The 5,365-nt window shown below is 42.4% G+C and overlaps 1 non-coding gene across 1 annotated transcript; it reads right to left on the bottom strand.

Annotated features, from left to right (window-relative positions):
- Nucleotides 1-2,242: 2,242 nt before the first annotated feature.
- LOC145403874 (5S ribosomal RNA) lies at nucleotides 2,243-2,361 on the bottom strand. The gene has a single exon (XR_013898068.1). It is a non-coding gene; the product is annotated as a 5S ribosomal RNA (ribosomal RNA).
- Nucleotides 2,362-5,365: the final 3,004 nt, after the last annotated feature.

Genomic DNA, 5,365 nt, shown 5'->3' with positions numbered 1-5,365 from the left:
ATAGTAGTGGCTTATTCCAACATGAAACATCGACTACCATCATACCATCTGTTTGAACGAAATTCATACCCTTAAACAGTCTCCTGCCCCAGCCGACAATCAAACTCACATCCATTATAACAGCACATCACTTCTCTACCGACTCGCCCACAATCTCTTTGCCCACTCCTCTCCCTTTTCAACCAGTTGTCTCATCTTTCCCCATTCCAACGCTAGCTAGCTTCACTCTCTCTCTCTCTCTCTCTCTCTCTCTCTCTCTCTCTCTCTCTCTCTCTCTCCCGCCTCATCTTCTAATCCTTTCCCCAGTCCAATTTCTTACACTTCACTCCTGCTCTTCGTAGTGATTATCGCCACTTCTACCGTACCGCAGTTCCAGTTCTTCCCTCCCATCACTTCATGCGCACCTTTCTCCCCTCCCCCAACCTCTGACCTTTCAATACAGGAAAAAAAAAAAATGAAACTTGACAGATTTCGTCTAGTGATCGCCTGTTAATTAAAATCAGCCAGTTATTCTGTCTTGACAAATTAGAATAGAATTAGCACACAGGAAGCTGCTTCACTGGGGAAGGAATGCACACCATACTGAGGAGTTTCTTGTCAGAAATTTGACATGATTAACATTTTCTAAGAGCATGAACTTCTTCCCCTGAACAGATATCACTGCACAGGGCGTGAGGGCGATTACAAACCTTACAAGATATAAATGTATGAGTACCTGTGTGCCTACCAAAATAAGTCAGTTTTATACGATGGGAACTGATGTCTACTCAAAACAGGTAATATATGACAGCTTAATAATAGAAAAAAACGATGCAAAAATGTATGCATGGGAGACTCAAGTTTTCAGCTAATTGAATGGGAGAACTTTTCTTTCCTCCAGGGTGAGACAAGAAAACAATTTTCTTCGTCAGAAAGTAAAAAAGGAGACAAGGGAAAAATAATCAGTTCTTTCTGACAGGTAAAGAGCACTTAAAATCAGTAATATTTATGATATAGAGCATTTTGGAATACTGGGTTAATACATTTTGACAGTTACAATGAAAAATATAGTGTAACTGATATTCCACAACGAAAATTCATTCACCGGTAGTGTTCGCCTCTTTTGGCGGGGGCAACGCCGGTTACCCTGCAGCCCAATTTTTGGCATGGAGACTCACACGATCTCCAGTTAGGACATAAGCTATATGAGGTTGACATCCGAAGTCATCTGAGGTCACCGGTAATAATAAACAAATGCGAACAAACACTGTGCGTTAGTCTGCGAAAGCCTTGCTGGACCTCTTATAATCCCTCTTCAAAAGCATGAGTGGTACATGGTCTATCTGGAGTAGAAAGAAAGACTGAACTAGAACAAATAGGATTAGAGTGTTCGCCTTCTTGGCCCGGCAATGCCGGGTACCCCTATTACTATACAGCATATATATATATATATATATATATATATATATATATATATATATATATATATATATATATATATATATATATATATATATATATAGCGCCCTGTGTCCTCAATATAGGACGTAACTGGGCATTTTCAAATTTAATAAATAAGGGTACCCCGGGGTAGGGACCTATGACCTTCGCGACTATGAGCCGAAAGGCGGAGGGCGGTGCGCCTAGCACCCTTCCAGCAAAATCCCTCACACAGGAAATCTGGGAGCCAATGGGTTAAATGTGTGTGTGTGTGTGTGTGTGTGTGTGTGTGTGTGTGTGTGTGTGTGTGTGTGTGTGTGTGTGTGTGTGTGTGTGTGTGTGTGTGTGTGTAGACCAGCATTTAGAAATATCATGAAGAAATATGAAGCCACAATATTTTTTTAATGACATAACCAAAACTTAGCTAAACAGAAACACGATGCATAAAATTAACAATAATGGACGGTAAACAATTCATTACAGGACAAAATGATGCAAGGAGAAAAATTAAAGATGTAATCAGACATCAAGGAAGGAATATGATATGACCAGACGTACTGTATAGGAATCTGTAAACGTCTCCCAAATCACCAATAATATAACACACAGGAAATATCTATAAAGTTTGGCAGGGCTCTTAGTTCATGATGCAAGGGAACTAATAATAATAATAACAATAATAATAATAATAATAATTTTTCATTCATTCATTGCCAGACGCCATGTATCCCAAACGGGGTGGTCAAGGGCTTAGAGTTAATTGTTTTGCAGGGAGGGGCACTAATCCTCCACCAACCCCACTTGACACGTAGGGAGAACGTTATGCCAACAGCATCTGGTGTTCCCAGGCGGTCACCCATCCAAGTACTAACCAGACTCAACGTTGCTTAACTTCGCTGATCAGACGAGAAGCGGTGTACTCAACGTGGTATGGCCGTTGGCCAATAATAATAATAATAACAATAATAATAATAATAATGACCCCATAAACACAGACACTTCCATGAGTGGATTCTTTAACACGAGAATTACTATAATAGAAAAAAAAATACGAAATCTGAGGCTGTTGTCTGTTATACCACTGACGCTAATTTTGCATGTTTTTTTTTTTTTTTTTATGCGAGGAAGAAGGAACCAAAGGCCATGAGCCCGCAGTAACAGTTCCCTCCAAGAGAAAAACAAAATACAATAGAGAACCAAATTCAAGATCCGATCATTTTGAAATGCCTGGACACACTGCATTTGAAAGACTGGAGATCATAGGCAGCAGGAAATACAGACAGAGGGAGACAGTTCCAGAGCTGACCTGTTGCATAAATGAAAGACTGGGAGTAACGGTTAACTCTTGCATTAGAGAGCTGGACAGAAAAAGGATGATAGTTTGCTGCCAGACGGGTGCTACGCGCCCGTCGTAGAGGTGGAGGAATGCAAGCAGACAGTTCAGAGGAGCAGTGACCATTAAAGTAGCGATAGAAAAGAGATAAAGATGCAACAGTGCGGCGAAGAGACTGAGGTTGAAGGGAGTCAGTAAGAGGAGGAGAGTTAATGAGACGAAAAGCCTTTGACTCCACCCTATTGAGAAGAGCTGTATGAGGGGAGCCTCCCCACACATGAGAGTTGTACTCCACACAGGGGCGGATAAAACCCCTGTATAGAGTCAACAATTGCGCGGGGGTAAAGAAAGAGCGGAGTCGGCTTAGCACACCCAATCTCTTGGAAGCAGATTTTACAAGAGATGTAATATGATCTTTCCAAGATATGTCCCGAGTAAATGAAACCCCAAGCATGTTCAAGGATGATGCAGGATTAAGCTGAATATTATTAAACATTAGTGGGTATACCTGTGGAAGATTTTGTCGGGTTGAAAGGTGTAAGAACTGAGTCTTAGCTGCATTAAAGACAACCATATTATTTTTACCCCAGTCAGAGATACGAGCCAAGTCAGATATTAGGTGTGCCATAGCCTCATCCCTTGTTTGTTGAAGTAACTGATGAGATGGGCGTTGTGGGAACCGAATGGAAAGGTGAAGGGTGGAGTCATCAGCGTATGAGTGGATAGGGTTAGATGTACAGCTTAGAAGATCATTGATGAATAAAAGGAAGAGAGTTGGTGATAGGACAGAGCCCTGAGGAACACCACTGTTGATAGATCTAGGAGAAGAACGATGGCCGTCTACAACAGCGGCTATAGAACGACCAGAAAGGAAGCTAGTGATGAAGGTACAGATAGAAGGATAGAAACCGTAGGAGGGCAGTTTGGAAATTAAAGATTTATGCCAGACTGGATCGAAAGCCTTTGAGATGTCAAGTGCAATGGCAAAGCTTTCGCCAAAGTCCTGAAAAGAGGATGACCAGGAGTATGAAAGGTAGGTGAGAAGATCGCCAGTGGAGCGTCCCTGACGGAACCCATACTGACGATCGGAAAGAAGGTTGTGATAGGAAAGATGCCTTAAAATTTTTCTATTAAGAATTGACTCGAAAACTTTTGAAATACAGGACGTTAAAGCAATTGGACGATAGTTGGAGGGTTGGGAGTGGTCACCCTTCTTTGGGACTGGCTGAATGAGAGCAAACTTCCAGCAAGAAGGAAAGGTACAAGTTGACAGACAAAGACGAAAGAGTTTGCCTAGGCAGGGTGTAAGCACAAAAGCACAGTTCTTGAGAACAACAGGAGGGACCCCATCAGGCCCATATGCCTTGTTAGTACTGAGGCCAGTGATGGCAGAAAATACATCAACTGAAGAAATTTTAATGTCAGCCATGAGGAAGTCAGAGGGGGGAAGTGATGGAGGAACAGCACCGGAATCGTCTAAGGTAGAATTGGAGGAGAAAGTCTGTGCGAAGAGATCTGCTTTATCAGTAGAAGAAATAGCTACAGAACCATCACAGTAGAAAAGAGGAGGGAAGGATGATGAGGTAAAGTTGTTAGAAAGATTTTTGGCAAGATGCCAGAAGGAGCGGGAAGAATTCGAGTTGGAGAGTTGAGAGCATTTAGGAAGAATTCGAGTTGGAGAGTTGAGAGCATTTAGTATAGATGAAATTATTTTTAGTAGAGCGAAGAACAGACTTAGCACGATTCCGGGCAGAAACGTAAAGATGATGTGATTCAGGGGTGGGTTGGCTCCGGTACCTTTTGTAGGCCCTCTCCTTGTTGCGGACAGCATTAGAACAAGCGTGATTAAACCAAGGCTTTCTTGCGTTAGTCAAAGGATATGAGAAAGGAATGTATGCTTCCATGCCCGAGAGAATAACCTCCGTAATGCGCAAGGCACACTCAGATGGCTCACGGCCATGGAAGCAATAATCATTCCAGGGAAAATCAAAGAAGTACTGCCTGAGGGCCTCCCAGTCTGCGGCTCCAAAATGCCACAGACGACGTTTCCCTGGAGGGTCCACAGGCCGTACCGGAGTGATAGGACAGGTTAAGGTAATAAGGTTGTGATCCGAGGAGCCCAACGGAGGGAAAAGATTAACAGAGTAAGCAGAAGGATTAGTTGTGAGGAAGAGGTCAAGTATGTTGGAGCTCTCTCCAAGGTGGTCAGGGATACGGGTAGGGTGCTGTACAAGCTGCTCTAGGTCATTAAGGATAGAAAAGATGTAGGCTTGTTCACCAGGTGAATCCGTGAAAGGAGAGGAGAGCCAAAGGTGTTGGTGAACATTGAAATCTCAAAGAATGGAGATTTCAGAGAAAGGAGAAATGGATAGAATGTGTTCCATCATAGAAGTAAGATAGTCGAAGATTTTTTGATATTCAGTAGAATTAGGGGATAAGTAAACAGCACAGATATATTTAGTCAGAGAATGACAGGAAAGCCGAAGCCAGAGTGTAGAGAATTCAGAAGAATCGAGTTCAGGAACACGAGAGCAAGATAAGTCGTTGCGTATATATACACAATAGCCACCTTTGGCTTTGAAATGAGTATAGAGAAAGTAGGAGGATACAGAA

Source organism: Coenobita brevimanus, chromosome 61, assembly GCF_032717465.1.
Source record: "Coenobita brevimanus isolate Jiangsu-jjx chromosome 61, ASM3271746v2, whole genome shotgun sequence".
NCBI lineage: Eukaryota > Metazoa > Arthropoda > Malacostraca > Decapoda > Coenobitidae > Coenobita > Coenobita brevimanus.
Note: the sequence above shows the minus strand (reverse complement) of the source record. Positions and strands in the feature narration are given on the sequence as shown.